The sequence below is a fragment of the Falco naumanni genome, chromosome 4 (genome assembly GCF_017639655.2).
Source record: "Falco naumanni isolate bFalNau1 chromosome 4, bFalNau1.pat, whole genome shotgun sequence".
In the NCBI taxonomy this organism is placed as follows: domain Eukaryota; kingdom Metazoa; phylum Chordata; class Aves; order Falconiformes; family Falconidae; genus Falco; species Falco naumanni.
Window position 1 is genome coordinate 66,360,147 of NC_054057.1, and position 24,693 is coordinate 66,384,839.

The window sequence follows — 24,693 nt, forward strand, 5'->3', positions numbered from 1 at the left end:
GGATACCGGCCACTGGCAGAGCCTGGAGCCCAGCCACCAGCAGGCAATGGCAGTGAATCACCTTCCTCCGGGTGACACTCACATGCCTCGTCCTAAAGCACCTATTTGTTCTTGGAGATGTTTAGATTTAGACAAGATATTAGAAAGAAATTCTTCACCGTGAGGGTGGTGAGATGCTGGCACAGGGTGCCCAGAGCAGCTGTGGATGCCCCGTCCCTGAGATTGTCCAAGGCCAGGTTGAATGGGGCTTGGAGCAACCTGAGTTGTGTAGTTGGGTAGTGGAAGGTGTCCCTGCCCATGGCAGAGGGTTGGAACTAGATGATCTTCAAGGTCCTGTCCAACTCAAACCATTCTATAAGTCTATGAATCTATGTTTGATCCATGCAGTTCCCATCGCTGGAATGAACACTCCCACAAGCGGCACGCATGGGCAGAAAGCCTGGGAGGAGATATTTCTCCCTTCTTTGTTTTGGAGCTGCTCTACGCACTTTTTTTTTTTTTTTTAATTAGTTAACCTGAGTACTTGGAATGAGGGTGAGAAGCACAGAAGCACGGTGGGATTCAGTGGAGCCATCCCAACCCTGGACTGGAGAGTTCAGGCTAGTTTCCAGCACACAGTTATCTCAGCTGTGGAGCTGCCAGGACCCAATGGCACAGTAACAGAAGAGGGGACATTGGCAGCCTGCACCTCTGCACTGAGGTTGGAGCTGGATGCGTTATGGACACGCCTTTGAAACACAAACTGGAGAACTTCTTTATCAACACCCAGCCGCACTAAGGGTCACTTGGACAAATGGCAAGTACAGCTCTTTTGCTGAAAAATCAGGTGATGCCTGACCATTTTCTCCACTGAGAGAAACGGTCTTAACCATTTAACCATGCTCTTAACACTACACCACCACGTCCATCCCTCTCCACTGGCACAGCAGACCCATCAGCCGCCCCCAGCAACCCTAACAGAGCCTTGCACTTACCTCCCAGCAATGTCCATGCAGGGCCCTGGGGGCAATGATGTCTTGGGGTAGCTTGCAGCTATGCCTGGACTTAGATTCCTGAATTCCTGGAGAGTAAATTCTCTTTCATACAGAGCAGCAAAGCTTTATTTTCAAGGGCATGCTCCCAGAAAGAGCTACTGCGTTATTTCCTGATTTCTCTTCTGGTAAGGGCTGTAGATGCAGCGTCCCAGAGGTCCTAGTGCCTGCCGCCTGCACAGTCAAACATCAAGCATTAATCAGAGGTGACTCATTGTTTGACAACACTTAAAACAACTTTTACCCTTTGAGGGCACAAGTACACACCCTCGCCAGACATGAACTGGGAGATCACCAGATCCCATATCCTGGAGCACTGTGTAGCACTCACAGAAAATTAACGATCCCTGGGACCAGGGATCCCGAAGTCTAATCCCGTCTCAGCACTGTCTTCTGTGAGACTTTGGGGAGGTTGATCCAAGATCATGGCTGCACCTTGCTGGTCTATAGGGGATGAAAACACAGATGCATTGCAGGCTGGAACAGGCAATTGCAGAGACACTTTTAAATGAGAAGCACCATCAAATGGCAGTGGCTTATCTGTATCCTCCAGCATCCGCAACTAGCGGGGAGGGAATAATCGCCTCTGCAGCTCATCATCCCAGCCAGAAAGCTGGAGACCAGTTTTGCACTAATGTTTAACATTTCCAATATTCTGAGCAAAATGTTGAAAAGGAAGAAAAATGCCATTTCAGGCAAACACAATACTTCATCCAGGGGTCTCGATTTTTTCTGTGTACTTTTCTGTTTTTAATAAAATGGTGCTTAAGCCTTCAAAAAATACTGGCAATACAGGGCAAAGGCAGTGCAGAAAGACAGTATTCCAAACTAGCCAGTAGTTTGAGCTCCTGATTATATTGTTCTATCAACAAACAATTTCCCCAAGCCATTCAAGCCAGTCTGTTCATAGGATTCTTGGGACATGTTTCCCCAGGAGCACTCCTTGCATTATCCTCTGAATCTGTAAGGATGGATCCTTAGTTACCAACTCTCTTCAAGCTTGAGAATAAACACAAGAGTACATCATAACAGTGCTTGCACCACACATCTGGGCTCAGCACCAGATCTCCTGGGGTCTGCACAGTACTCGCTGCGGCACAGATGTTTCATACTTTCGGGTTTTGCCACATCCTGTCGTTGTTACGGATGTGACCACGGCCCAGAGAACTCGGCATCACGCACAAGGAACAACTCACTCAGGTTGCAGAAATGGGCTTTCCCTGTCCTGCTGTACGGTGGCAAAAAGGCTCCTGCTTGCTTCTGCCAGAGCTGGTCTCACCATTTGCCTATCACCCAGTCACTGCCTCAATCTTTAATACATTGATCCTCAAAACTGTCTTCCTCCCTCCTCTAGTGCACTGCACAGCCAGGTCAGGGTGGCACAGCTAGGTCCCTCTGAAACAGCCTATGATGAGCCAAAACATCAAGATTTTGTAGCACTTCCAAAATTGTTGGGGCAAAGTTCAATCGTATGGGAAATGCTTTTCTCACATGGTAGGCTGAGGCTTTAACCACTTATTAAGTCTTCCTCCTGACATCCTTCCTCTGGGTCAGTGAGAGTCAAGCTCACGGTCACAAGCACAATGTCCTACAAAAACTGTTGAGCAGTGCCATTCCTGGTAAGACAAAGGATTGGAGTTATCCAAGGAAGCGAAGATTGGAGCAGGAAGATGGAAGAGATGGGTGACAACACGCATTACAAACAGCAGCACATTTTGTACAGAAAAAACAGCTACTTTCAGCACAGGTCCACAGCCCATAGGCTCTCTTTTGCTCACGCAGTTCCCTTCAGTCCACGCTGACAACGCGGTTGGACTCACCAGACACGTGCCTTCCCAGCCTGAGGAATCTGCCCTGTATTTCAAGCCTTTAAGAAGGGAATCTGCAAATGTCAGTATGTCACAAAAGCAGACAACTCTTTCCTGCCTTGCCTCCGGAGCAACCTGGGGGCAGGGAAGGGGATTATTTTTACCTCTCCTTTTAGCATCTGAAATCAAACATCCAGGTCCTTTCTGGCTTCCTCTATAGTCAAAGGAAAAACAGGCACATCCAGAGTGCAACCAGGTGACCTGGTTTCAAATGCCACCCTGAGCAAGCCAAGGTGTCCAGCGTGCCTCTGGCTTCCTCTGCTTGTAAGGGCAGCACGCGATGTCTAACTTGGTCTTTGACATCTGACCTCCAGGTTTAAAGAGAAAAATCACTGAGGTTAAACACCCCTTTTCATAGCAAAGATTTACATTTCAACGCAACAACAAAGGTAATCACCCTCGGTAATGGCTGGAGCTTTAGATGATGCCTTAACCTTACCCTGCTCCAAGCAGCTGTATGCAACACCGGGTTCAGATGCTGCTGCGCACCCATACGCTAAGCACACCGCATTGCCGGGAACCAGACTGACACTTCCAAGAGATTCCACTCGGTCCCCAGCAGCACCCAAAAGCGGTGAGGACAGCAAAGATGCTTTTACTAAACCCTTACAGATCAAATAGCAATGCACAAACTTATGCCCCAGCAAGAAAGTAGATCGGGCATGCTCAAGGGACGAGTGGAAGATGCCCTGCTACAGCTGCCAGGTCATTACACCCAAATCCCACTGTGGCAGCTGTTTTACCTGGACACATCAAGCCTTCACTGCAGTGCCCATGCTTGTGTGTCGTGCCTGTTCTGGGGGGTGATGTGCAGCATTTGGATGCATGTTCTGCACCTGGGTTCTTGGTCTTTACAGGCATCTACGTCACTTACCCTGAACAGGGACCGCTACATCAGACTTCAGCATTTGGTATTGTAACTTGGCTTTCATCTCTGGCAGCACCTGTGGCAGTGTCTAATGGTTTTACTTTCTGCCTTCTGATGAGGGAAGCTTGTTGGAGTAGATGCACCACTTGATCCTCTTTTGATCTAAGACAAAAGGTTAGAAATTACAGTATTTCAACGCTTCCCTATCTTTCTGATTTAGCAGAAACAGATGACGATAACTGCACGGCAAGAGGAAGATCAGAGTCAAGGCTTCGGCACGAGGTCATGGTAACACTAAGTGTACAGAAGGATGGCAGCAGCTCCAGCTGAGCCAGCTAGCTGTGAGCACCTTTTAGCTCAGAACACACTGCACTGTAATAGTTTAATACAAAAATGCATCTATTTGAACATCTATGGAAATGCTGAAATGCATCACTCTTCAAATACCTATTTTTGTATGGCTTATAACTCTTAACTCAGAGTACCTAAACAGAACCTGCTTTACAAACCTGCTTTACACACACCCCAAAAAAAGTACTTAAAGAAGAAACAGGCTTATTTGACAATGAATAATGCAGAAGTAATGTTTTGCAGTAAATTCTAAAAAGCCATTGTTCAAAATACCCCCAAAAGCCTGAAGGAATGTGAGGATTGATTTTAATGAAGTTTAAACAAAGAATATATGCATGAAGTTGAAGCCTGTGACAATCCAGTGGCTTAACTGGCAACACCACACAGAAGAACAAAAGCGTTCAACTCTGGTTTTCTCCATTGTACTCTTTTTCCTGGTCCCATTATGACAACACTAAAGCCACATTACAGCCTCTCCACACATTTGCTTGGTCAGCTTTGCCAAAACCACCAAAAAGGCTTTAAGCAAGCAGCTACGTATCTCTGTACAACTCTGCACACCACTGCTCCCAAACAGTAACCCCTGAAGTGCAAGACCCCTGCTCGAAAAGGGTGGGGTAAAAAACCCCAAACCTGTACAACAGGGCTATAAACTGCCTCCAGTTTGAGGGTAGAAATCCAAAGTAATAAAGAAAATCTATCAAGAATATATACAATACTAGAGGATGGGAGGGGTTTACTTTTTTTTCTTTAATAGTATTTGACTGTCTACCTGTTTTACTGTGGGAAGAGGTTTTTTCTAGAGCAAGGGAGTGGGAGGGGAAGGAGACATAACAGAAGGAAAGGAACTGTTGCTACAGGCAACTTCACTCTCACACACTGGTGAGATTTCTGTAGTGATTATAGTACAATTTAAAAGTACTTACAGTACAGTATTTCAAGGAAAAATTATTAAAAATGTAAACAGACTAAACCAGGACCTCTTTAGATATAAAAAGTTGGAAGCATACGAACATTATTTTATACATGCAGTATCATTATTAGGCAGCATCTTTTTTGTAATCTCTTCCACCTCCTTCACCCTCTACTCTTCTAGCTGTCTCTTTTTTTTTTTTTACCACATGCATTAAATATACTTTTTGGAGATGCCAAGGGCCTCATTCCAAGTCTCCTGTTTTTTGTTAGTTTTGTTTGGGGTTTTTTTGTTTGTGTTTTTTTATTTCCCCCTGAAAGTTAGCATTTTTAAATCATGCTAGGAGATGGACAAGATAAAATGATAACAACCCAACTGAACTGAAGGCAGCTGTATGAAGGAAATACATAGAATTCTGCAGTTCTTCCTACACATGCCATGGAAGGTGGAAAGTTATTTAGAAGATCACCACCACTACAGCATACATAGCAATTAAGCTTATCTTGCAAACACTCACCTAAAGCTAAGGTAGCCAGCTACTTTGAAAATTAGAAACCAAGAATTTCGTGTTCAAGCTGAAATCACCTTAAACTTCTGCACTGAGACACACAGGTTTCAGTCAAGACTGGTTACAGCAATTGTAATTTAGTCTCATATGCTATTCTCTTTCATCATATTTAACATGAGTAACTGTAGGATTTCAATGTTTGCTTATTCAATAAGGAAGTCAATGCTTTCATTGCAAATAAACTGCATGGTCAGGCAAATTTTAAGTGTCAATGAAAAAGAAGTAATTATACGTAAATGACCTTTCCTACTGCATACCAAACTAAGAATGACTAAGCAAACAGAATGGAACAGGGCTTGAGTTATGCGCTGTTCAGTTTTATGTGCCACAATAAGTTCTATAGTTTTCCACATAGGCAATAAAAAATGTGACAGAGGACTCAACGGCAGACAAAAACATTTAAAGCAAACAGCATATTTAAAGACAACTGGGCTCTCGTTTGCAATATTCACCCACTTTGATGAATCCTTTCATTAAAAAGTGAGCAACACCAACACAATTTCTGGTGTTACTTGTGACAGAAATACAATAATAAGTAAAATGCAGACCACATCTCTCAGCAGTTTAAAAGTGCTCTTTTTTTCTACCTGTGCATGGGCTGTGACATCACCTTACTCCTACAGTCTCCAAAGTATCCAACTTCTTCTAACAGGGATCTTGCAGCCCAGGTTCATCTGACAACGCAAGATATGAGAAAGAAAACACATTAAAAAATACGTGGCAGCCAGGTTTTTAACAGCAAAACACAGAAGGCAAAGAATCAAAAATCAAGTTTAAAAACTGTTTAAACAGTTCTGGAACTTTGCTTTACCTCAAGTAAGAAAATGTGACAAAGTGATCAAGCTTTAGACTCTCTGGAATGAGCACACAGCTACAGCATTCAAGACATCTCTTAAAAGCTTTTCTATAAATAACGACTGCGTTCAGAAAAGCAATGTGAGCTTTGTAAAGCCAAGTAAGCATGCCTGGGGGCTTGAAACACATCTCTGACAAATTCAAATATTAGTCTTTCCTTAGAAATCAGAAGGTACAGAGGTCTCTCCCTTCCTGGGGAGAGTGTTGCTATCAATATTATTTTAACAGAGCAACTCAGCAGTGCAGAGGAGTCAACACATCACACTTCACACACTTTCAAAAGAAAACAACCAAGAGGTGGCAGAACTGAGGAACAACATTCCCAGCATGAGCTGCTGTGCCAAAGGTTCCAGTGAGGTTTCTGGGTAATGCTGATACCCACCTGTCAACAGTTTTCCTGACATGATACCTTCAAGAACATGCTGCCTGCCACCACCAGGATTTAACAGGCTTGATGCCCTGCTTGAAGCCTTTTTTACAGAAAGTCCCATTGTCTCTGGAGAGGATAAAAGTGACATGTTAGAAATAAGAAGCAAACAAACATGCTTTCCCTTTCCCAGTCTTTGCTGCTTCTCTAAACATTTGCCTATCCTTGGGACCCTGCCCCCCCCCCCCCTTTTTTTTTTTTTTAGCACTTTGAAATTATTTTCTAGATTGCATTTTCACAGGTCTGTAAAACCACCCGGAACATACAAACTTCTGTGATAATTTCTATCATATAGACAGACAAGTAAGAAATTACCTTTGCTACTTTACTACCAAAACAGACGCACCCCTCCCAAGACAACCACAAACAAAATAACCCTTTAACCTGCACTTGATAATAAACAGAGCTTCCTAGGGATGAATGTCAAGTGAATGAAGAATTCGGTTCAGAGCTTCTTTCTAAAAATGTTAAAGATCTGAGACAACTGAGTGCATGCAGGATTTTACAGCTGCCTGGTAATCTTCTTAACTGCAGTAATCATACAAGAAATTCTCCCTCAAAAGCACAGAGAATAGCAGAATATATCACCTCTGTCATTTAGATTTAAGTCTGTGGGGATCTCCATGGATATTTCTGTTATTTACTGGCATTTCTCTGTCACTCACATACTGCAGTTTTATGGGCACAGGCAGGAGTAGAACATTTTTCCCCACCTCTTATCACATTTTTTATTTTGGTGGTAGGATTCTAGCACTACTCTCTGAATATTAAATACAAACCCACTGAAACTGCACTTGGAGCTTACAATGAAGTCTGATATTTATTCCTTCATCATTTCTAATCTGAGACATAAAACATGTTGTTCAGGATAACTACCCATGACAGTAACAACTGTTTTGCATTCAGGAATTTCTCACCAGAATGTACTTTTGCAAGATGCACATACTTACTCTTTATAAAAATTTTGCCAACCCGTTGAGTAATGTACAAACAGCTATTTTAAAAGCTCCCAGCAACGTTACAATGTTATTTAAGACAGGAAGGAAATGCAACATCTACTTAAGCTGCTAAGGCTTCTAGGAAGACACAACTGAAAACCTCACAAATTTAACTAGAACATGATTCATTCACATACAGTGACAAGACAGCATTTTTATCATAATGGATATGACTTCATTTTACAGCTCATAAGATATAGCAATCATCGTCTAGCGAAGAATTTCTTACAGCAGTTTTTCTGAGTCCATAGTGCACCCAGGTACGTTCTCTTTAATATCATTACCACCTCCTGCAGCACCCACCTACTCCCTGGTATTCAATCACCTGCTTGTGCCATCACAGGCTTTTCCAGGCAAAAATAATTCTTACACTTGCTTTTTTTTTTTTTTCGTCTTTCCTTTTTATCTGCTTTTGCTTACATGAGAATGGAAAAAATAAAAACTAATCTAATTGGAAATGCTGTACTTGAAGATTCAATTTAGATATCAAACTTAATGTACAATTTCATAACTAAAAGCAAAGTAGTATTTTCAGGAATTCATGAAATAACAACAACAGAAGCAATCTGAATGTTTCGTCACCTGGCACAGCAATCAATATTTACCCACAGAAAAAAAGCCTGACTAATACAAAATCTTGCATTAAAGCCTACAATTGTATATTTGAAAAATCAGAGTAAGGTAATTATGCATGAAATAAAACAGCATGGAATAAGTTCAACAGTTAGATCAAGCACTGTTGAAAAATCACTTTGCAAATATGTTAAAAATCATGATAAGAATGTCTGAAATCAAAAGCCTCACACAGCAATTTACCTTGCAAGATGTTAATGTCTTCTACATGGTCATGTAAAACAGGTTGTACATCCAGTAGCCCTCCAGGTATATTTTCAGAGATAGGTGTAGCTCTGCTTCTGGTTTCATCACCTTCTCTTCCACAAGTTTGTTGCATGTTCCCTCTGTTTTTATTAGCCTGTGAATGAAGAAAACTGGATTAGTAGCCAAATTCTTTAATATTTAAGAAGACATCCTTAATACTATTTAAGTTAAAAAGTCTTCATACTGTTGTCAGTTGTTTGTCATCATAAAATCTTGCCCCATTTGTTCTGTTCCTTGTCATTATAGCAATTATTATAGCAGCTGACAGTAGTGGATTAAATTTATTACTGAGATTTGTACCTCTAATGCAACACAGAAGCAAAGGCTATGCTAAAAATTTTGTTTTGTTAAGCAAAAGCTTCTGCTTGAGTATCTCTCACATTCAGACTGCCACAACGTCCAACAGGTAACATTAAAAAGTTACTCTTTGCAAAGACTGGATCCCTCCAAAGACAGGGAATTATTCCAATGGTAAGAAGTCTTTCAAAAGAAAAGGCAATTTGAGACTGCTAAAATTTTTGTGCTCTGCAAATTTGACTGTAATTATTTCTTTGATGATGGTTTTTATATCAACTACAAAAACTGTAGTTAGGCCTGAAAGATTTTAAGCTTTTTTATCACAAGCTGACATGAACATCTGTATGATGTTACACACCAGACACTGGCATCTTCAGTATTCTAGAACATTTCTGAATAGGTTATAGCTCACACCTCTTCCTTTTTCATCCTCAGCATCCCTTCTCTGCAAGCAGTTCCCAAAGTCAGCTGCTTCTAAACTTCTATTCAAACAACAGTTTTTAGGCTCAACAAACAACAATGAACAGTGCAGATAACTTCTGATCTCACCGACAAAACAGACTTTTTTTTTTTTTAAGTGATGTCTTTGTTAATTGTAACATCACTTCCACATGAGTTTAGAGAAGAGTGTTATAGAAAACATTTTTCAAATGGTTAGGTTTCTCAGCATAGATTACAATTTTAGGGGAGGGCCATTTGGCAAAGCTGAGCAACACACCTAGTTATCCCAAGTTTGTTCACGTAGCATGTATTTCTACTGCAATTTTTCTTTCAGAAATGTTTCTGAAAGATCTTTTACTTGCTGTACACACTTCTAGAACATAAGCAAGCTCTGTCACGTTCATAACTCCACAAACGTATCCCACCTTCTGATGGCTCCCCGGATATGTGCCGCACATGCACCTGCTCCTGTGCAAGGGACGCACAGAGCTGACATTGAAGCTGGTTGTAAAGCCTGCGGAGCTCCTGTTTCCTTGGTTTCCTGTCTTCTGAACAACGTCTTTCTTTTTGTGCTTTTGTCATTCTAAGTGCTTCTGGTAAGTCTGCAATCAGACAGGGCAACATATTCATTTCCCTTTCAATGATGGCACTGTTTTTCTACTAAAACACTAAACGTCCTCTGAAAATAAATGGAAAATTTCCCGAAACACTCAAATTAAAAACAAAAAAAAATGCCCTTTGGAGTCCCGTTCAAACCTGCAATGTATAAAAAGCTCACAAGCACTAGCAGTTTGATGAATTTCTCCTTTGCTGCCTTGCACTAGTGTAAGCACTCACACACAACCTATTCATTTTAGGCTTCCTATACAGTCAGCCCAGGCTTGGCTGCAAGATCTACATCTGGCCAAATGTATGTATGTGATTAGCTTTTTGTTGACTGTAGAGCAAACCTAATGTAGCTGGTTTACATACAGGTGACAATATTGTAGGCATATGCACTTGGTAAGATACACGTCACCTCCCCAAACAGAAAGACCTAAGGACCCTTCTGCCCCAGGACCTGTTTGTCGTTTCAGTTTTCAGTAAGGCACTGAGAATCGTAACCAACACAGATGTGAGTTCAGAGAGGCCAGGCAGTTACAGGTGGATCGCATGCCTGCTTCTGAAAAAAATCTGGAGGCATTTTACGTGGTGTAACTACTTGGATGTTAAGTATATGCTTGTAAGACATCGTTAGCTCTCTGCAAACAACACTAAGGAACAGATCTCTCTTTTCTTCCACCATAACAAGCGAGCTGTCATTTGGGTAGCAAACTGAGAACGCAACACAGGTGAGGGGGAAAATCCCCTCTCAAGTTTTGTTTCTCACAGTGGAATTCAATTCCACGCTTTCCTCCACAGGAGCAGCTGACCCCAATTCCAGACATTATTTGACACAGCAACAACCAGCTGCAGGACAGAAGGAACCCCAGAAGATGTACTCCCAAACTTTCATATAAATTAAGAAGTTAGGAAAGAGATGTTTAGCACATCAATATAAATTTCTCTTAAAACAGAAGGAGGTTATCTAACAAAAATCGTAAGAATTCAAGTGAAGAAATACAAAGCTATATAAATGAAAAGTTTGAAACAGCACAGATTCACTCCAGTAGGCAGAGAAAACTCCATTTATCATCAAAATATTTGCTTTTTATCTGGAGAAGAAAGCTTTTTTCCTTACTAAAATAAATATCAGAAGAAAAAAATAAAGGTTAACAAAATGTCCTGTTTTAGCACTTCTTACTTCCTCAACAAGACAAAGTTATCCAGTAATTTTAGTTACAAATATACTGCTCACCATCTTATGCTTTTCAGATATACACATGTCCAGGAGCTTGAAGAACATATTTTTAGAGTCTCTCAGTGTTCCTATTTCAACCTCCTCCCCTGTCCCCTCCATAAAAACCAATGATAAGTAAACTAATCTACATCACCCATTAAAAAGTTAGAATAATAATTCTGTAACAGTTTCAGATTTCTCAAATTGCTACAGAAATATCACTTTTTCTAGCATAATTTAAGTGAATTAATGAAGAACATCGATAATCCACAGTTCACATCATCATATCCTCACAACAAACAGATATGGAAAAATACTGCTCATACATTCATGATTATGAAGTACAGTGTTATGTTTTCCAGTTACAAAGACACAAAAGAAAGAAGTGAAAATCATTTTGTTGATTTCTTATTTCCAGTTTCAGAACATGCATTAAACACAACCTATGTATGAGAACTGAATGCCTGATATGAAACAGATATTTGAGCAAGAAGGTAAAATTCACAAGAGTAATTTCATACTGAAGATAATATTCTCTTTTTCTTAGTGGAGAGAGAGGTTTCTCCAGAAAGCGATTTGAGCAGGAAGCTCATCTCCTTCTGTGACTACAGGAACTAGTGCCCTTAGTTTTTTTAAGTGTCCTATTTGAGAACCACCTACCTGTGCTGCAAGAACTTTGAAATAAAACATATACGTACACGAGACATGGATGTTGGATTCCCGCAGCATTCCCTTGGTGGGCAGTACGAATCCCTGGCAGCATGCTGCAGCTGAGTAGTCTGGCACGAGCTGGTGTAACTGCTAGCTCTCCATGGTTGCTTGCAGATGTTTGTTGTTCATAACTGTAATTATCCTGTGTACAGAATTCCAAGACAAACCCAAAAAGATTAATAAAACAGACTGTACTGAAAAATAACTGGTTTTAAATGACTGACACAGCAGACAATTCACAGATTTAATTTCTCAACGTCTGGCTCAAATAGCAGATAATGAGATTGTTTATAGAAAAAATGCCTAATGACATTTTCATGGAATTGGCAGGGAATGACTTGGGAGCAGGAAGCAAGCTAATTGTGCTTACTCCAGGAGAGCTCAGCTGGAGGTGCAGGGAAAACAGCAGGAATCATTGACAATAACTCTGGACAAGAAGGCAGTTGTAATTTATTCCCATGAGAGGTCCATCCCAATTCCAAATGGTGCTCAGTTTGAGTCACCCCAAAATTAGGGTATGTTGCAAATTTCTAAAGCGAGATACAAGACTTCATTAAAACATAAAATCGAATGTTATTGCTAGTATGAGAGATACCAACTCAAAATAGATATCCTTGCAATGGAAGGGGTGAGGGCAGGGCAGGGGGGAAAAGTATAAGATTTTTTTATTTTGACTTTCTAGAAATACCTACATCTGGAACACTGTTAAATAAGAGATATGTCTTACCATTCAAAAGAAGCAGATAACAGGCTGCAGTCTAGAAGCATTTCTCTGAAATTCACCAGAAAGTCAAAGCTGATTCACTAACGGCAATACCCAGAGATACTTATTAAGGACTGAAACACATCGTATGTGGGAAAAGAGTACATCCCTCAAGAAACCGGGGTCTTGTATCCGCACAACGTGCAACAACTTAAATCATCCAGTTATCCTGACAGCTGCCTAGGGGCTGCAGACTTCACACCGATGGCAGATCAAACCAAATGCCCTGGCACCTTGAATATCTGCTGGCCACCAGCCAGAGGACACACAAGTCATCAAGAAATTCTGTCTGTTCTCAGGTGGTCTGAGAGAAACGGGCATCTCTGGAAGGTAACTCACCGTGGCTATTGCTTTCTGTTGCCTACAGAGGGAGTCCAGACCAGTTTACACCGGAGGCAGAGACAGCTTCAGCAAAAGGAAGCCCACAGAGAAGAAAAGTAATGCAATAGTGATAAAGCAACCTTGTGAAGTCGGTCAAAAAGGTACTGTCTGGCAATAAGCACATTCAGGTCTAGCCCTCACGGTATTCTGTCTCCAGTGGTGCCTGCTTCATGCCACTTCAGATTCTGTAAACATCTAGTGTCTGCTTTAAATCATCTCTCCCAGGCTGAAAGGTGCCAGCCCGCTCAGCCGTCCTCGCTATGGAAGCTATGCTCTGCTTTTGATCACCTCTGTCACTAGCCTCAGCCCTTCCCAAGTCCTACCGTATCCTCTCCAAGGCAAGAAGAGCAGAGCATGCCATCCGTATCCCAAGCACAGGCAAACCACTGTCATTCTAGAATGTTTTCTGTCCTCTGTTTTTGTTCTTCATGTCCAAGATTTGATCAGCTACTGCTCAGCACAATTGTAAATTCCAGAATTTTGCTCCTGAGTAGTGACAGCCAGCACAGCTCCTCATATTGTGGAAAAGCTAAGACAGTTTTCCCCCAGGTTTTATTTTTGAACATTAACTGTTCAGTCATGCATAAAGTCTTCCTATAGTTCCTCATGTTCTGCCCTACATAACATTAGATTATACAGCCTCATGGGCCATCTTTTTTTTTCCAGACAATGAATATACTGACCCACACTTTACTCTGCAAAGTTTAAAAACACACTGCATGACTGCTGATGCACTATACTGCAGTATAATCTAGTATAATCTGGCAGAAAACATCTCACACAAGAGAGGAATTTCAACATGCAACAAAACAGAAAAACCCCAAATCTCTTAAGTCTCCAAATTTCACTGCAGTTCTAACTGATATTAATACATAGGGGCAATTGTGCACTGGATCTCAGCACCTCTTACAGCTAGGAAATTAAGATTCAATTATTATCATACTTATTAGAGAACTGTTAAGTGATACAGGTATTCTGAGAAAAAAAATACCTACGAATCTGTTTTCCTAACAGCCCAATAAAGCTATGGGAGTTCCACATCTTCAGCACCAGAAGGAATTTCTCCCTATATGAACCACACAGTTTATTCCAAGAGCTAATCTGGTGGCCTCCATAATTCTCACCCTCATCTATACTACAGCAGGTATAGCTGGCATTTCAAACAACTAAAAGCCGTAACATTTCTAGCTTTAAAAGCTTACTGACAATCTTGGTTTGGGCTAAGAATTAAAAAGGCAGTTATATTTAGGTCATCATGTCTACAGACTTGCTATCACTGGTATTAAATGTGGACCAGTAAAAGAGTTGCCACTGTGATCAAAGAGGGCTTATAAATGAGAAAACTGTTTTATTATGGGAGGTGGATCACGGTCCTGTTCTCCCTCTGTCCTCTGCAGAAAGGCTCGTCACTTCTGTTACCATGGAGCATCTAGCAGGGATTATCAGTATTTTCTACTCAAGCACAAATGTATCTACATTTGACTTGACTTCCTTGGCAGCTCACAGGACTCCTTCCTCCTCCAACCATCCTGTCCTGCCCTGGGCAAAAATTTGATATGTGCCCCTACAAAAACACCCTTTCAGTTAAGAAAAATGCCTAAACTATCTTCCTTTTATTTTACTTCTTGTTATAACTTCACACTGTCATCATCGTGACAAAAGATGAACTAGGTCATAAATAAGCATATCAAATGCTAATGACTGAATGAGCTGGAGATGTTACTGCACACTTGGTATGGAGGGTCAGTCTAGGAAGTTTTCTACACTCCCAAAGCTTCACAAGTTCACGTTTTTTCTTCAAGATGTCAGATCTGCTCCTTTATCAGAGCTACCAATCTGCACTCAGTGCAGATAAACCTCACTTTTTCAGAAGAATAAAACACTGATGTATCCATACAGACCAAAAGGTGCTGATGAATCTATTTATCCTTGACGCCAAAGCAGAAGTATACCTATAAAAATAATCACAAGCTCCCGTGAGCTCCATTGTCTGCTGAAGTGTTCTCAGTACATAGATTAAAAAAATAAATCAGAGCAACTCCCTAGTTAAGCAAACTCCCAACCAGCCTACTTGTTCAAAGCCACAAGTCTGAATAAAAAAATAAAATCTGGGGTTTTTCCTTGGAAAGCATTAGCGATGTATGTCTATAATAAATCACATGAGATGTAAAGCCAATGACTCACTTTAAATGACATCTTTAAAGCATGAGAACAGAATACTCGACTGAGACAAAAGTCCCTAGGAAATGCTGATATCAGCTGCACTTTGCTCTCTGGTAGCAGTCTCAGCAAGTAACGAACAATAAAATGATTCTGGCAAACTACCGCAGAAACCATACCACAGAGATTATATGATTTTAGTCTGAATTTCTGTGTTATATACACTCATTTTACAGTTACAAAAAAGCTCTTTCAGGAACAGGCCTGCAAATTCAACCTGAAGTCTCAAAACTAAATACGGCAGATTTAAGCAAAACAAACATGTCAGCAAAACACGTTCTGATGGCCAGAGAAAAGTAACCTCTTGGGACGTAGTAATCGTTTCTGTTGATAAATCACAGTGGTTAGTTCAATACATTCCAAAACAGACACTTTGCTGATGGGTAATAAAAACCTGCACAATCTTCATAATTTGATACTGTGCCAAAACAGGGAATTCCTAATGTAATTCACCCAGAGCCCTCACTGCCTACAAGCCCCATCCCCTCCACCCTTTTTTTATTTTTTATTTTTTTACACAGTACTGTTCTTAAAAGATGTTTTAGAGTATTATCTTAGAGGTAGTTAACCAGCAAACACAAAAAGCACTGAGTGCATAAGCTTTACCCATAAAGTGGGGACAAAATCAAACTTGATCCCTACCAGGTAGATCCTAAAGCCTGAAGCATCACGATTTCACAGGAGAGAGACTTACTTTCTTCAGAAGCTTACTGCCCATCCAGTTCAAACTATCCTGAATCTTTTCTCACATGATATCATAGAGGCAGTAGAAGTAACACCTACATCTACTGCTGAACTGACTAAAATACGAGAGGTCACATTAGAACACAGGAGACCATAGTTACAGGACAATTAGCAAGTCATGTACGCATACTACAGGAAACTCAAGCAGGGTTGTGGGAGGGAGGATGGGAAGAGACCTTTCAATATCAATACTGGGACGTATCAATATCATCTGAAGGCCACGCTTGATATGCCTGGAGCTGTTCTGAATTGGTTTTGGTCACACCTGACTGAGTGCTCACACATGACCATGATGGCTAATCCTGAATTTATACTCGGTATGAATTTTCCCCAGACCAGTTTTGACTACAGTGTTCTTCAGCATCTCTAAGCTGTTCTTGGGAGAAATTTCTGAAAGACAAGGCTTAGTTGTTGTTACTGCGCTGATGATACGTATCTCCTGTCAGTTGTAATACTCAAGATACTCAGGATTAAACAACTAGAATTTCTGAAGTTAAACCCTTTAAAAGGCACAAATAAAGTGGATCTGTGTGAGGAGACACCCTTAGACATCCCACCTATTCAGAAAAGCGTTCAGCATGTAAACATATACAAAGTGTAATGTTGGAAATGGGAAAAAAACCCCAACCAGTAATGGTCAGACATCAGCCAGCGCTTTGATCAGTTGACTGACAGACAATCCCTGAAAACAGATCTTGTACTTCATCATGCAATATATTAAGCTAAAGGATTATCTAAATCACCTTGAAAACTCTGTATGTTTGGAGATAAAAACAGATCAAGACTACATGTTGCTTCACTATTTGCTGCAAATTGGTATGCTTAGCACAACAATTACATTATCCTTTTCAGCTAGGATTCTGATCTGATTTGACACTCAAGCTTTCTCCAAACTTTGCTGCCCTGCACAGACTCACGTTACAACACCACAAGACTCAGTAGAGCTTTGCTGTTTCAAACTTTCAAACATTTTTAGGTATGGTCACACCTTCCTCCACAATGCCCTGGTGTGAGGAATTCTTTTTGTTGATGTAAGTGAAGTTTGTGGAGATTGTGTGATTAATGTATGTTTTAATGATAATGAGACTTTAAAAAGTAGATCTTAGAATTCTGAAATACATCCTTGAAGTATGAAGACACTCAAAGTCTGATAACACGGTAATTCTGTGGTGCTTTATGGCTTCTATGGTGGTGATAAGAGACACTTGAGGCTTGTGCAGGTGCCATAAACGCTCAAGCCAAATAATTACTTCATAAACCCCAGGAGACTCCTTAAGCATTATGGTGTTCACATTGCCATATTTTCTGTATTTAAGACCATCAACAATACATGCTTTGGAAACCACAAACCTCTGGCAGCAAAACCAAACCATTCATGTCAAATGTATTAAAAACGCATTAAAACACAGACTACTCTGTAACTGTTGTTGGTCCAAACAATCTTAGTGCCAAGTTTGGCAGCAGTATCAATGGCCTTACCATTACTGATGCATGCAAACTAAATCTGTGGCTTCAATAAGGCAGTTAATGTCACTGCAGACACTTGAGCCGCCTAAGAACAGGTCAGTAAATCTACTTCCACATACTCATTTTTGTGGCAATACATAATTGATCTCAAGACTAACGAGCCACTCTCAAACAACTATTTTTAAAGCACACATCAGGCTCTTCATAACTCCCTACTACTAGCTCATATGTGGGCTTCTGAGTGGTAGGTAGGTTTTGCCAAACATTCCAAAGTACAGAAAACCTGGGCATTTTCCCCAAGTCTTTGAGGAAACAAAAACAAAACCAAACTTCGAATAGTGTGCTTTTTGGATTTTTGGATTTATGGGTTTTACTGTTGCTTAACATCATCTTGATATTTCAAGGACTGGAAGATTATGAGAAATGTAATTAATATTATCTTATGGACAATTGGACAAAGTATTTTTCACACCAAGCTGAGACTACAAAATGTAGTCAGTCAGTAAGCAAAGTTTAGCCTGTCTTTCTAGGCTAAACAAGGTTACAGCATGCAATAAGACCTCATGCCCCCGGCCAGAACGAGTAAGTAATACGCAGAAGTAGTGATTTACGCTACTACAAGAAAAAAAAAAAGTATTTTTTTTCTCCTATACACAGAGACATAAGCTTCTATATTACTTTGCTCCTATACACCAGAGACATAGGCAAATGAAAGCATGCTGCCAGCAGTCGCTGAAAGTTGTCATGATTTAAGAAGGGGTCAGAAATGCCAACACTGAAATGCATAACCAGATTTGCCAAGTGCTTCCCAGCCATTTACTTCCCTGTTTAGTCTGAGATACGTAGCAAAATTGAAGATTATAAAAATGGTTATCAAAATTTTCTATTGCAGTTAAAATCTAGATGTTAACAGCTCACTGGATAAATAGATTATACTACAAATAATTATACTACAAAATCACAAATGGTATAAAAACACGCACAACCACAAGCTTCATAAATGATGAGCTTGGAATAAAGATGACTAATGGCAATCAGAAAAGCTTCCATCTTGCTTCCTTTCATTTTGTTGTTTGACTGTGGAGGTCTATTATCCACTACTACATTGTAAAGGATATTATTTCCAAAACGAGGCTAATAGTGTGACCACCGCACAACAAGTATGGGGGAAAGAACGCCTACAAAGGATATTAATACGTAAAGGAAAAGGGAAATCAAGGGCAAGAGAAAAATCAGCTTCAGTAACAACTTATAATAACCTCAAATTTAAATTGAATTAAAACTTTTCCACATCTATCCACAAATGATTAAGTGTTGCTGGTTTAATTAGTGAAGCTTGGTGCAGAGAAACCTGAACCAACATGTTCACCAGGCAACATGCCTGCTATTGACTGAAAATGCTTGCTCTGCTTCAGAGCTCAACACAGCGACTCCCCCTGCTTTCTGCACTGACCCGAGAGAGGCTAGAGAAGTTCTCCTACAATTCACTGAAAATTTAAAGACGTGATCTTACTGCAGCACAAGGAAGAGACAAACATGCTCCCAGTGACACAATTCACCTCACAAGTGAAATGACAGCACGGAGAGAATGAAAAAGAGTGGTCATAACTAACCACAAAGAAGGTAACATGGGAATGAAATAACAGGTACGACTGCGTCCTTCCGCAGACAACCAGGACAAGGTGCACCTGAAGAGGACAAACCCCTCCGAACAAGTGGATATCACCAGACCAGGTCACTGGGAAGGAAATTATCCTCAGCTACAAAGACAAAACCACCATTCAAGAACTGAATACCAGAAAAAGTGAGAAGAACACAAGGGAACGGCAAGGAAAGAAAAACCAGAAAGCATTATTCAGAAGGATGCTGACAGTGGAGCAGTGCAGGAACCCTGCGGCTCGTAAGGTTGCGCTAAGTCTGGCTAACGAGGTCATGGGACAGAGCCACAAACCCAAGGATGAGCAAGCGGGTGCGCTCGGTAAGCAAAGCCTTGGAGCCACGGCACGAAGAGGCAAGGGGGGAAGCCAGAAGATAATGGAAGTCCACGGGCTGAGACCACAAGGAGAAAAAGCCAGAGGAGAGGGGGAAGGGGGTGGCCTGTGAATGGTGATTTAAAGAATCAGTCACCAATATTCGAGTGAGCGGAGGTTATCTTTATTCAGCAGCACTGGGTGCATGGGGGATCGCTCCACCAAACCCGAAGTGACGAACTATCTCATAGTCATACAATAAACCAATGAATATTCAATTAACGCCTATATATTAACCCACCTACTCTCGCTTTGTATGTTAATTAGCTTATCAGTCCTTCGCGCTTGCGCAAATTCTTTCAAGAATTGTGGGCAGGGGTCTCTGGGAGGAAGGCCGTAGTCTTCCTCATGGTGTACTTCTCACCCTTTGCCTGGAATGTGATGGTCTTGCAAGGTTATAGTGTTCTTATCGGTCTGAGCTAATTTATGTCCTTGTCAACTATCTGTCTCTTATTCTTGCTTCTTTTAGTTGCTCCCTCTAGATAACTTATAAACAGGTCCCTTGTTAGAGAAAGTTAGAGAAACAGCCCCCTTCTTTCATTAGTTATTTCATTATTTCTTTCAAACTATATGGTTACATGACCTAATTACTATACCTACATTCTTTGAGTAAATATATTTACGCTTAACTGATTGTCCCTCTTCCATACAATTTCTTCCTATCATTAGGACCAGGTGTCTTTTTAAAGATAACAGAAATCCGAAGCCTCGGTAATTAGTACATTCTTTATGTCACCAATTCAAGAATTTAGTGCATCCTCAAAGTCAGTAATGAGGGTCTCTGAATGTTTATCAACTCTTAAGACAAATGAAAGCACGGGCACTTTGTTCCTTAAATAAATTGTACGTAGTTCATTATTCAATGGCAAGGGGAGGTCAGAGGGCAAAGGAGGAAAAGAAATAAAGCCACTGAGGACCCCAGGGAGGGAGGGCTGAACAGAAGCCAGGGCACCCTTCAGGAGAGATGCTTAGGGAGAATAATGAGGGAAGCGGGAAACTCCCGGACGCTTCAAACACCTGCAGCACAGCCCCCCACCCAAGAAACAAGGCCCTGTGCAGAACAGCAAGGCAGACCCCAGGGAGAGGAGAGGGTGGGGGGCGCCCCCAGGCCAGGCCGCCTGTGAGGGAGGGAGCCCGCCGGCGCACGGCCGCCATTTTACCCACCCTGGCAGGGCGGGGGAGCGAGGCGGGGACCCCGGCGGGGGGGCGGGGACGCCGGGGGGCGGGGATCCCGGGAGGCGGGGATCGCCCGTAGGGCGGAGCGGAGATCAGTCCCGCCCCACCGGTACCTGCCCCGTGGCTGCTGGCCGCCATTTTACAGGAGCCCGGGGGATGAGGGAGAGGGGGGGGGGGGCGCTGCTCCGGGGAGGCCGCCCTGGAAGCCCTGTAAACATAACCCAGTGTTATGAAACTAGAGTTTTTTCATAACAACATAAACCCGGGGACATTAATGAAAAGAGCTGCCCCCTCTCGTCACCCAACCCTGGCAGCCGTGGCCATAACCGCGGCCTTGTGGCAGTCGCTTCGGCAGATCCCGCTGCGCGTTCTGCGCTGATAAGTGGCTCCACGCATGGCCCTGTTCGCAGGGAACTTTCTTCATTTTTCCAACCTACCTCAAGAACAGCCTGGCTGAAGGAACCTGATGTCATTTATGTTGCGTCATCGTACGACAATTTCACTGGGAGACTTGGCTTCGCACTTCCAGAATTCCACGTTGCCACGAAACCTTCAGACTGATGCATTTTCTTACTGAACTGAAACGTTGCGACAATAAATATATTTCAGCAAAATGAGATCATCCCTATAAAAACTGGCATGCAGTTTAATAGGATAATACTTTATAATTGCCAGTCGCAGTTTTAAATACCATGGTGTTTATGGTGATAAATGAAACTATGAGATTGCAAATGTGCCGTTACAAGATAAAGGCATCAGAGCTTCTGTGCAGTGTTGGCTTGTGCCCATGGCCTCGATTTTTGGAGATCCCAGACCCATCTTAGGCCCAAGAATGGGATCGCTTAATTAAAACCTGAACAACACAAGGAAAATACAAAATCCACAGTAAAAGAAAGCTGCTATTGATGTGAATGACAAAATTGTGCTGTTGTGGCTGCCATACCTAACAGCATAAGCAAATAACAGATGCACAAACATCTTTAATGTTTTATGAGGCCTTGAAATGTATTTCCAGACCTGTCAGGCTTAGGAGTTTACAGGAGAGGATTCCCCATCTGGCACTGAAAGCTATGACAAAGGAAAAAAGAAAATGGCAACGTTTTTAACATCTCTCTTAATTATTAACCTCCTTGATAGACTCTTCATTTAATGATACTGACCATTATGTTTTCTTTGATACAGTGCCCTTCGGACTATGGCAGAGACTGGGCTGTTTCCTGGTCATAATGTATAAATTAGGAGCCCATACATAATGGCACAGGATAACAGGACCACTTGAAGGGTTTTCTCAAATGGGTTACTGGGCAGATAAACCAGATACCAGCAGTGCAACAATGTTGGGAATTCCATATACAAGGCCTTGCTAGAGGCCATGACAAGATAGGTAGAGGAACGATATTTGCATTTTCATTGTGTGATTTTCCATGTGTTCCAGTGTAATTCATACTAGGTACAGAGTATTTTCAGACACATGTATGTAAAGAAATGGCAAAGAACACATACTCGTATAAATGGTTTTGCAGCTATATTGCAAGTTTCTATCCCTCAGGTGGGATTTCGCTGTTCTAGTCCAGAGGAAGGTGCATTCATTTGATTTTCAGTTATGTTATGCAACTAAGTAAAACTCAACTTATGATGTGTCTGTGAATGAAAAATAACACCACACATTTTAGTGCAGCCATACTCTGAAATTTTGTCCAAAGCTGAGTACTTTGAGAGGTATACAGGATTTACAGACTTGCAAGCTTACAAGTATGTCACACACTAAACGTACTTCTTTGTACCACGGGTATTATTGCAGAATACTGTGTTAATGACAAAAAGATAGCTATTTCTTACAGAATAGTGGAAGTTTATATTCACAGACCCCTCCTGTGCAGTTCAGGTGTAAAGGGATGCCCTTGGCTACCAAACAATTGCTGGCAGTGGACAGAGGGAAAATTCTTGACCAGCAGATCCCTTAAGGTCACTGCAGAAGGACTTGGCAGAGCATAGAGCAGTGCTGACCACCATAGCTTCTCCTGCAAATCATCACTTGTATCTTGTTTACACGGGAACGATTTATTCTGTCAGCCAGTGGCAAGCATTCCTTTGCACTGTTTCTTGGGGAGGTTCCCCTACCGGCACCCACGGAAAGGGAGGCCCTTGGCTAACGGGCTGGCACCGACCACAAACACGCTAGAACCTGGGGCTGTCCTGCTGCACCTGCTACTCAAGTCTAACTTTTGCTACAGGGAAAAACTTGTATTTCACCTTCCACAACAGCAGTATGGGGGGACTCGTGCCCAGGGTTCGATGCAGACAAGGCCCACGCTCTCCTCCTGCTCCTTCCCATGGCTTCAGCAGGCCCCGCGGCACAGGCCGAGGCTGGGGGAGCACCAGCGCTGCTCCTGGCCGCTCCCGAGGCCCTGAGCCCTCCCGGTGGGGACCGCTCAGGTCACGCTGTCCCCGCCACCAACCGCCCCGCCGGGAGCGCCCCTCAGGCCCGCTGAGGGAGCAGCCCGGCGCAGGCCCCCTGCTCACCCGCAGAGGCGGCTGCCTGGAGACCCGCGGCCTCGCTGCCGGCCGAGGGGGCGCAGGCGGTGGATGGCCCTGCCACCGCGGCGGCCGGCGCGGCCCCAGGGGCGGCTGAAGCGGTGGGGCCAGAGGCGGCGAGGCCGGGGGCGGCGGGACCGGCCCGACGCGCCAGGCCGCCGGCGCCGCACGCGCAGCGCCCCTCCCCTCGGCGCGCCCGCCAGAGGCCGCCCCCGGCCGGCGCGGGACGGACGGGCCAACGGGCCAACGGGGCGCGGGGCACGTGCGCGCGACAGCCAACGGGGCTCGGTGGGCGGGGCGGGGGCGTGGCCGCGGCGCTGCGAGCGGCTTGTTGTGCGCGCTGCGGAGCCGTTACCCTCCCGCTGCCCAGGCCCTACCGAGCCGGCGACAGGTGAGGCCGCGCCGCCGCGGGCGGCGGGGTGGGGCCCGCGGAGCCCCTGGCGGCTGCTGTGAGGCCGGCGCGGGCGGGAGTGGGTGGTGGGGGCTGCGGCCGCGAGGCCGCGGCCTGGGCCTGCAGGGGGAGAGCTGGGGCCTGCGGGGGGAGGGGCCAGCCGGCGGGGAGCGCGGGCCCGGGGCGGCGGGCTGGGCCGCGGCCTGCGGGCCGGGGCGGGCGTGCGGGGCCGCGCGGGCCGGCGGGAGGCGGGCGGGGCGCGGGCGGCGGAGCAGGGCCCTTAGGCCTCCGCGCTGGCAGGCGAGAAGGCCGCGGGTCTGGCCGCCTGGGGCTGCGGCGCAGGGAGCTGGCCCGGGGCGGCAGATGCGCGGCCGGGACCCGCACCGCGCCGCGGGGCCTTGCTCCCGTTGCCTCCTCGCGTGTTTATTTCGCTTGTGTCCGCACGGGCGCAGCTTTTGAATCTCCCACCTCCGCTCAGAGTGGCGCGTCTTTACTGACTGGCAGTACCCGAGGGTGGGCTTCCTACTGCGGCCAGTGCGTGTTAGTGGCCGTGCAGCTCTGGGCCTGCCCGGGGCAGGGCTCGGCACCGCTGTGCTAAATGTTTCTGGCCGGAAGAAATCACGACTAAAGTAGCAGCCCACTATTGTTAGTACTCGTGGGAGGCTTTTCAAAGTAGAGTGAATCCCTTTTTGGGGGATTGGAAGAGGCGAGAATGTGTCCTGGGCTGTTCCGTGGGAGGCCGTGGGTGAGGAACGCATCTGGAGGTGGCCGGGATGAAGGGCCGCTGGCTCTGGGGGAATAGTTGGGTGGAAGCGTGTGCTGGTTCCCATGTTCTGTAACGCTGGGGAGCAGAGGAGCGTTATCTGTTGGGCAGAGGCTCACATCTGAGACTTGCTGAGAAGGGAAGCATGTTTTAGTGTGTGAAGGACTTTTGCTGGGACCTCTGATCCATTTAATGAG

General features: G+C 43.7%; 2 protein-coding genes across 16 annotated transcripts in view; one reads left to right on the forward strand and one right to left on the reverse strand.

The window, feature by feature from the left end:
- The window catches only part of MATK (megakaryocyte-associated tyrosine kinase), a 31,668-nt gene extending 8,191 nt beyond the window's left edge, over positions 1 to 23,477 (reverse strand). The window contains exons 1-9 of one of the 6 annotated variants that reach the window (XM_040590593.1): positions 23,061 to 23,477; positions 21,245 to 21,385; positions 12,014 to 12,168; positions 9,922 to 10,098; positions 8,684 to 8,852; positions 6,837 to 6,950; positions 6,187 to 6,273; positions 3,774 to 3,929; positions 975 to 1,205 (exon numbers count right to left, since the gene is read on the reverse strand). The gene's annotated coding sequence lies outside the window, so the exon portion shown is untranslated. Of the gene's footprint in view, positions 1 to 974; positions 3,930 to 6,186; positions 6,274 to 6,836; positions 6,951 to 8,683; positions 8,853 to 9,921; positions 10,099 to 12,013; positions 12,169 to 21,244; positions 21,386 to 23,060 lie in introns of all 6 variants that reach the window. The other 5 variants (XM_040590592.1, XM_040590590.1, XM_040590591.1 and 2 more) reach the window with 5 other exon arrangements.
- A 153-nt stretch (positions 23,478 to 23,630) lies between these two features.
- The window catches only part of ELAVL1 (ELAV like RNA binding protein 1), a 58,812-nt gene continuing 57,749 nt past the window's right edge, over positions 23,631 to 24,693 (forward strand). For all 10 annotated transcript variants that reach the window (XR_005827407.1, XR_005827408.1, XR_005827409.1 and 7 more), the window contains exon 1: positions 23,631 to 23,733. The gene's annotated coding sequence lies outside the window, so the exon portion shown is untranslated. The remainder of the gene's footprint in view (positions 23,734 to 24,693) is intronic.